We start from the raw sequence: 8943 nt of genomic DNA on the forward strand, positions 1-8943 counted from the left end.
CCGCGGCGCCGGCTTCAAGGTAGCCGCTCCATGGGGGTGCGGGATGGAGCACCGTCGGCGCCGGGAGGTCGAGTTAAGGAGAAGGTGCGATGCGATGAGTGTACAACCTCTTTGGTGGCGCCGAGTAGGCCTCGGCTTCGTCCGAGGAGTCGGTGAGGATGTTGCGGTTCCGGTGGAGCAGGTTAAGGCGGCGCTGCAGGGATGGAGCAGCCGCGATAGACGAGGCGATCGTCGGAGCAGCTCCTTGGAGGTGGAGGACGGGGTGGCTGAACCGGCGGGACGGCGAGATGGACGACGGATCCTCATCCGGGGAGGTGGACGAGGGGCGTCAAGCTGTTGCGCTGGACGATGTCGCTGGGGAAGAGGCTCCGGCTGGGCAGCGGTGACGTGCGGACGGAGGAGGGTGGGGTTTCACGGCTAGAGCGGAGAGGTTATGGCGGCCTGGGATTTTGAATGGCGAAAAAGGGGCGATGGGAGGGGGTGAAGCATGACTTAGGAACGCGCTTCTCCAAAATGTAGGGTGTGTTACAAAAGTACCCCCCACCGATTTGAACTAGCGGCCCTTTCAGCTCAGGGTTAGAAGGGGGATTTCACGTATCGGGATTTGGCAGCTGGAGGGAGTTTTCGCGCGCGTTGTAATTTCGGGATAGCAAGGCACGGGTTGTGAAGGCGCCAGTTTTGGGAGCACGATATCTGAATTTTCAGGATATAACAAGACGCGTGTTGAATTTTAGGGACAAGCCTAACGTATAGTAATACTAGTAAAACGTCTGTGCGTTGCTACGGGCTACAATGCATGTATATAAATGAATCAAACAAATGATAAGGTCAAAGCTGGATTTAGTATGTTAGGTGCACGTGCAATGCCATAAAACATCGCCTGAAGAACCTTGTCTTTGGAAGGTGCCCGTGTGCTACCATAAAAAATCCAAGGGTCTTCAAGCTATTCTTTTTTATGTCGACATAATTCATCTCCATCTCTCTCATACTCTGTGAAAACAAACATATATATAAAGACACCTTTTGTATTATCACGGGCCAAGGAAGATGATCCTTTCAGACTTCTCATGCCCTCTCAATAAAACAAGTTAAAATGTCCCTTTGTGGTCCATTTCACTTCATGATCAAGCACAAATGTGCAAATCCTTAATGTTTTTCAGTAGTGGAAGATTATTTTTCTTTAAGTTTGACAGCTTTGTTTAAATGATTATCATATCCTTTACAAGAACTGGAACCAGGAAATAAGAGGGTGGTTCCCCTTGACCTCTCAGTCCTGTCAATAAAACAAAATCGACCAAGTGTTCATGTGAATCTGCTTCTCGCCCCCGGTGCATCATCCTCGCCCTTCCAAAGCTTGCCATCAAATTCCGGCAATCATAAGTGACAACTCCCCGTAAAGTGCGGTACTCCGACTGGTTCTTCACGCCTTGAATAATTTTTATTGAATCTCTCCACCGCATGGGAGTGGATGTCCAATTTCGGAACTACTATCCAGACGATAAACAACAGCCGAACATCGGACGATGGTTGATCTAGCCGTTGGTCTCCACTTTCTCCAACGCATGCATGGCTGGATCAGTGCGATCGTGCACAAATCGGTTGCACATCATCGTGTGTATAGCAACACTCGTCCAATTTTCTGCTAACTTCAGGCCCATCATTAATGCTTCAGCTTCAATCGGTGGAATGTCCAATCTTGACCACTTGTACCTGCATGAATCAACGTGTTGCAACACCCGAGCTCCAGTGCTCTCTATATTTAAACATTTTGAAATTTGTGTTTTGAAGTTTCAGAAAAATGTGAATTTTTTTCCAGAGATACATATACACATCCCAAATACCCGTGGCAATTGTGGTAGTTATCTCGTTTTGTTTTTGGCTGTAGAAAAAAACAAATTTCTGATAGTATATAGGATAAAAGGGGAGTCATTCCTGTCAGAATTATATCTTTTTTATATCTAAATACAACGTATTTTTTCAGGTTTTTACCGGGCCTTAAGAATGTGTGTATGTATTCAAATATCTAGAGCAGTGAAGCCCGGTAGTTGCAGGCACTTTTCGCAATGAAGCCCCCAAATGAGTCACGAAGAATAGCCCATAGGCCCCGTTGCCTCCATCAGTGTGACACGAAGTGTTCTTGTTGAGCTACACACTGCCGAACGTAGATAAAGTCCATTTATGAACTTGGCGTCGGTGCACGATCCTGCAGAGCAATGGAGTTTGCAACTACGTACCGTCCTCATGCTCATCGATGAGTGAGCAAGGGGATCATATTTTTTTCCTCATGAAAATATTTCAACACTCCCACCACATAAACCAGAAGGAAACCATTAGAAGATCCTTGTTGTTGATTAGATTCCTTGCTTTTAGCAGTTTCCTCGTGTCAATTATCAAGTCCACCCACACTTATCCAAAGTACCAATAGAAAAAAATGCAATGATATTTGCTTTGTTGGAAATGGCTTGGGGCTAGTATATAACCATTTTTTAATAAACAAATATGGTAATTTGGATTATTTTTATTGAGATGAACAACTTCTGCTTTTCTTGATGCATGGCTAATTAGTCAGTGGTTTGTTACTTGAGATGATCAAGTGGATTATTAGTAGTTTCCAAACATATAAATGATGGCCATTATTACCACCTAGTCTATAGCATAGCTTCGACCTAGATTTGGATATATCAGTACGTTTTATTTGGTCACAATTATGATTTATAGATAGGCAGCTGCATGATTCAAAGATCAAGCGATTGTCATTTTCAACAATATAAATGGGGGGGGCTAATATTCATGTCAAGAATATAACAATGGGAGGGGTGAAGCTGACTCTAACAATAAGGCGATGAAGTCTACTTTAAACAAGAGTACATAGTTCTTTCCCACACTAATTGCCACAAAATTTCAGCATGTTGGCTCACCTGATTTATAAAGCATTTTCACACCTGACTCCTTGATCATGTCATTTATGAATAAAAAAATACATAAGTAACTCTCCGCTTCAGAATTGTACTTGGCAATTTGCCATTTTCTAAAATCATATGCTATTATGATGAACTACAAAAGGTGAAACAAATGTCTGTCCTTATTTTAAGAACCCTACACTTGATAAAGTATAGGAAATATCGAGATAATCATAAATTTAACTGAAGTTCAGGGATGCATAGGCAGCAGTAAGAATCAAGTGTGTTAACTTGAGGATCCCCATGTCTCTAAAGTAATAAATTTTAAGGAAGCGCCCTAGTGGGGAAAAAGATGACAGATCCTAAATGGCTGACAATTTAGTGGCATTATTCTTTGACAAACTCAAGGTAGCAGTACTATTTTTAGCAAGTTCATATGCAAAATCATTACAGTAGGTACCCTCGACATAGGTTGTAGGGAAAGTGCATATGTGAAATCATTACTGTACCTGTTCATACTTCATATATGGCAATGTCCTTGCTGTTAGTTAACTATGCCTAAAGAAAAGTGCCTAAGATATGAATCAGATTACCTGAATTAGTAGCTGGAAGAACTCTGCCATGTACTATATACAGCCTAATGTACCAGGTTGACTACTAAGAAATGGATATTTAGTGTCCATATTTCCCTATCTACAGTATAAGATAATACTAAATCAAATCAAAGGTCCCCGTGCGTTGCAACGGGATGAAAAAAAATAGAAACATGGATCCTTTGCTAAAAGAGAACATCATGCTCTCATCTTCATACCTGCTACCATGCTTCGCTTTCCTCCGGTGCAGTCTCCCTCTTTTCTCTCAACATCGCATGCTTCGCAACGGAGAAACACCAGATTCCGAGTGCCCTCGCCGTGCATCAATGACAGGTGCAATTTGGTTGAGCGAGGCAACTTTCTGCTCAATGACATGGGCTTTGGCGGACACCTTGAAGCATTTCGCACCTATGATTCCGCAGTTGTGAGCCTGGTGACGAGCTAGTCAGGAAGAGCCAAGCTCAGAATCATGAGCGCCTCCTCAACTATTAGAAAGCCTTCTCAGTTAAGTGCATAAAATGATATATAGAATGATAGAAGTGTCCATTACTAATAGACGTCAAGAGCATCAATTTCGCAAAGATGATACCCTCAAACTTTCGATAGATAAAAATCTGCAAATATTCCTTCAAGTCAAAGAAACTGTTATATTAAATTTTCTCATGGAGAGCTCACCACATGTTCTTCCATACTTGCTTCGAAAAGGCGTTTAATATGTAATCTGCATTAGACTAAATAATTTTCTATGTTGAGATTCCAAGTCATCTCCTAAATTTAAAGCCTAGACAATCTGTGAGATACTAAACGACTGAACTTCTTTGAACCTTGTACTCATACTACAGTAAAAAAAATTGCCCACATGATAAATTCTGACATTCGCTAGTGTGAAACGGAAAACAAAAGCTGCTGCTACATACCTTGACATACGGCAGCAACAACATCCAAACACAAACAGCGGGCACCTTCAGTGAGCAGAGCATGCAGCGTCTGGTCAGGGGAAGTGAAGAAACTTCACCATCATACAACGTTGTTGATGTACACGAACCAAGCCTCACAGGTTGTTTGCTCTAGGTCCATCTCTTTTGTAAATCTGAAATTGAGTGTAATTGTTGATCTTGGTCAATGAGAGGCAAGATCCATGGAGGGAGATTGGATATGTGGGTTAGAACTTGGTCTTGAACATGGTGTCGGGATGCTGTGGACGCAGTCATGGCGCAGCTGGTAGAAAGTCAATGAGGAATCATCCGCCGAGTCCTTGTCCTATAGACCAATGATTATTAGTAAAAAAATATTTCAACAACTCATTTTCTAGTGTTAGATATATACCGCAGTAAGAAAAAATATGCATAGATGTGGAAGAATATCCAATCTAAAAACTTAGTTAATTTGTAAACTATTAGTACTTACAACATGATGGGGTTGAAGTTCACGAAGTTGTTCGGCCTAAACGGCAAGCGGTATGGAAAAGTGTGGATTTCTTGCCTGGGTTTCCTTTTCGAGCTCGGTGGCCGGAGGATCTCCATTAATCAATTGTCTCTAAGCGCAACCGGGTTCGCCTCCCGGTCACGGTCATATGAAGATCAAGATTAATCTCAAAACTCCTCAGTCATCACCATAAGTCTTAACAGAAAGAACACCATCGTACTTGAGGGCGCTGGGTCCACGGCGTCCTCGGTCTTCTCGGCCATGGGCGATGCCGACGGTGGGCTCCTTCCTGCCATAGCCCTCAGTGCGGCGGAAATAGGGTGATTGTGACAACATTTAATACGTATTTAAAATAGAGAAGCATTTGAGAGTAGATAAAAAAAGTAACAATTGCTATGGTTAATTGATTGTTATACTGGTGATATATACCTGAAGTCCTGAACCAACCCATGATATTGGTTGATGTCAAAAAAACATGATACGGTTAGTCTGCATCTTTGTTTCATTCCAAAAAGAAAGTTCAGATGCTTGTTTTTGTGACAACTTTGACATCTCCACAATGATGGATTTACCTTTTATGTGGCCAAAGCACTGTCAGAGTATGCATCATCTTATAATTGCACAAAAAGTATTGCGTATGTTAGAAGTTTGAATTAGGATTCAATCAAAGAACCTGGTAATAGCTGAACATAAATTAGGATAAAATTGCAATAATAATGGCCATCAATAGTTGCAACAGGAAGAAGAGGCAGATCGACAGCATGCAGGTTTACCAATAACAATGTTCACCAATAATTATTATCACCAACCATAGCTGTTTTCTGTTTGTAATAGGAATGTTTAGGAAATTAGAAGCACAAACTCGCCTTCTAACGCACATGAGCACACCTGCACATATGGTGCTTCCTTCTGGCCATTTTTTGGGTGGCTTGCTCTCATCCTCGAGGTACCAAGAATACGCACGGACCTTTTTAAATTCAGTCGCGCTCTTCATGAACTCTAGATCCCAATTTTGTCCAAAAGTGGATACGGGTGTAAAGGTAGTACCTGGGGTTGGGGCAACATCATATTCCTCCTCTGTCGTCTTCCCTAAACTCCTTTCTATTGGCAAAATTTGGACTGTAGCACTGCTTTCAATTGTCTGAAACCAACAAAATGTCTGCACAACATTCCCATATGCCTGAAAATATTCTGGACGTGCACACTTAACTTCACATCCAGTTTCACTGATGCACCTAGACACAACCAAGGACATTGATTTGAAGAACTCGTCTTCAAACTTTCTGTATATCTCACTTGTGTAAATTTCACAATCTTCAATCTCGAGATGCCCCCAATTGTTTTTTCATTGTTTCTGTTGGCAAAAATGGATGAGGTGCTTTGAGATTCTTGATGAAAATCATAAGAACTGGATTGATCTCACTGTGTGAGTTCCACTGCCTCTTCTCTTCACAAATTGCAGACAGAGGGTGATTTTGCTCGTTGCTGAATATGCTCACATACCAACCTGCTTTGCATGGAGGAGACACATCCTCGCCTTTTTTCTGTTTTGCACGAAGAAGAATTATCATTGTCCCTCTTAACCTGCACACCGAAAACCAAACAAGACAATGACAATCCTAGCTACAATATAAATACCAAGCAATTTCAAAGCATGGAAAAAATTCAAGCGCAAGACCATCATGGCGTGGCTGGGGAAACGACAAGAATATAGTTGTACTACAATTTCAAGCAAGACGCTATGTAACTGATCTAGCACCAGCACACAATTTTGTGCATCAACTGGTAACGTGCATGCCCTCATCTCGGCTTTCCATGATGAATTCCAAAACCATCCTCCAAAGCAAATAGCTTATACTGTCCGTACGCTTCTTGGCATGAATCAAATGGCATGCCTTCTACAGGAGCAAAAGTGTCGACCGAGTGCTTGCCTTCAGAGTTTAGAAGACATCTTCCAATCGAGTTCATCTTGCTTGGGGTTGCTCTGGTCGCAAGTCCAGTTTGAATCCAGTTCCTGAACCAAAGAATCAACCGTCAGATCGTGTTTGGAACTGAATTTTAGCAGGGAGGGAAAGGGGAGAGGAGCACTCACGATTGTCGAATCAGCAGCATTGCAAGGCAAGATATGCACTCAGTGTTCTGAAAATCTGCAGAACAGATCATGAAACATAAATGTACCCTGCATACAAAAGACCAAGATCAATAAATGTGTAAAATTGAGAACCACCAAATCTGATTCAAGCACAAAAGAACAAGGGAGAGCTTATGCTATCCTGCTGCTAGGCCACGGTCATCGCCGGGGAGCACCCCATAAAGGACTACCGCAACACATCCGCAAACCTGGCCCTGTCGCTGTTCTCCATGTCCGGGCCAGTCGGGGGAAGGGAACAGAGATGGAGGAGGGAGAAGGGAGAGGAGAGAAGAGGGGGAAGGAGGAAGGGGTGGAGATACCTGTGATAACGGGGAAGCGGCAGTGCGGGACGGGAAGAGTCGCCGCCAGCGGGCAGGATGAAGAGCTGGCGGCTCCAACCCTAGCTTGCGCGTGAGAACTGCATCCATCGCACACAACCAGGCCATCCATCATCTACCGTCGTGCTCCAGCGAGCCGGCGACCGAGGGTTGCCTGGAGCAGAGGTGGAGGCGACCAGAGCCGGCGGCGGCGCGGCGCCAAGGTTGGTGCGACGGCGAGGCGGCGGGGCAGAAGCTGCAGGAGACAGCGGCGGGGACCTCGAGGCCGAGCTCAGGCCATGGCTTCCCTGGTTCCAGAGGCCGTGGCGGCGCCGGACGCAGCGGCGGGGCGAGGAGGAGGCCGGCTGTCGGGGAGGCAGGAGCTCCTCGTCCCCTCGATCCAGATCGGGATCGAGGAGGGAGCAACAGGGGCGCGAGGGAGCGGGCAATAGGTTTAGGTTTTTTTGTCGCTGGTTGTCTTTTTTCGTTGGTTAACCATAGTAGGTCTATTTTTTTGTACGTGGATGGATGCGGGTTAAGGCTTCAGGAGAAGGTTTTTTTGGTTTCTGATGGATAAGTTAGAGGTGGGAGGAGGTATAAAAAAACCAAGGAAGGTGGGACGAAAATTGACCGGCGGAGACTACCAACTGCTCCATTAGAAGTAGAGATTATACTTGTACGTATCAAATCAATTCGCACTTCCCTCAACCAAAAAGAAAACGAAAAAAATAAAACTATTCACACTACACAAAGAGAGAGTCTTGCCCCGTTTTACTATACAAATGATATTCAAAGCTACTCCCTCCTTCCATCTATATAGGGCCTAATGCGTTTTTCGATACTAACTTTGATCAAATATTAGAGCAATGATATATGACATGCAACTTACACAAAGCACACCGTTAAATTCGTTTGTGAAAGGTTCTTTCAATGATATAATTTTTACATTGTGCATGTCATGTACTATTAATATTGTCAATAGTCAAAGGCGGTCTTAAAAATCTCATTACGCCCTATATAGATGGAAGGAGGGAGTATGAATCCATGTTGTGTCCGATTAAATTTTTTCGCCTGCTGTATAATGCATGTAACCTACTCATACCAACATTTTAGTGCATTCCAAATGTTTATACTACCGCTGCAATTCGAACTAAATTTGAATTCGTTTCTCTATTTCAATAAGAATCTACAATCATGATTGTTGCCAACTTCAACCATCATAGTTTCCTTGCTATCCGCCAGATATAAATCAGACGGTCTATAATCCAGGATGGCAGGCACACCATCATCAACAACTCTGTTTTTTATAAGAGTAGAGATAAAACATATTAAATGTAGTATACCATGTTCATAACCACAACATGTGTATCACCGTTATATATATTCACACATCCTCGGTTTGAAACACTATGATAAATTCTTCAAATATTCGAATTCTCTTTTTATAATGAAGTATATATGATCTCTATTCGTCTTTTACACCCACACAACCCTCTTATCTTTGTAGCTAGCGCTAACTTTCTCTTGTGCATGCACACGCCCGCATCCCTCTCACCCTCCCTCAGCATTCTCTAGCT

The 8943-nt window shown here is 43.3% G+C and overlaps 1 long non-coding RNA gene across 14 annotated transcripts; it reads right to left on the reverse strand.

Annotated features, from left to right (window-relative positions):
• Positions 1–1158: 1158 nt before the first annotated feature.
• On the reverse strand, positions 1159–7867 carry LOC125539154 (uncharacterized). 14 transcript variants are annotated; one of them, XR_015617082.1, is made up of 6 exons: positions 7370–7866; positions 7011–7097; positions 6850–6932; positions 4976–6502; positions 3712–4753; positions 1159–1710 (listed from the first exon to the last, which is right to left on the reverse strand). It is a non-coding gene; the product is annotated as an uncharacterized LOC125539154 (long non-coding RNA). The 14 variants fall into 14 exon arrangements; XR_015617091.1 differs by lacking the exon at positions 1159–1710 and having other exon boundaries at positions 2923–4753; positions 4976–6272; positions 6426–6462; positions 7370–7867; XR_015617084.1 differs by lacking the exon at positions 1159–1710 and having other exon boundaries at positions 2923–4753; positions 4976–6272; positions 6426–6502; positions 7370–7867.
• Positions 7868–8943: the final 1076 nt, after the last annotated feature.

Source organism: Triticum urartu, chromosome 2A, assembly GCF_056163025.1.
Source record: "Triticum urartu cultivar PI428250 chromosome 2A, HENAU_Tu73, whole genome shotgun sequence".
NCBI lineage: Eukaryota > Viridiplantae > Streptophyta > Magnoliopsida > Poales > Poaceae > Triticum > Triticum urartu.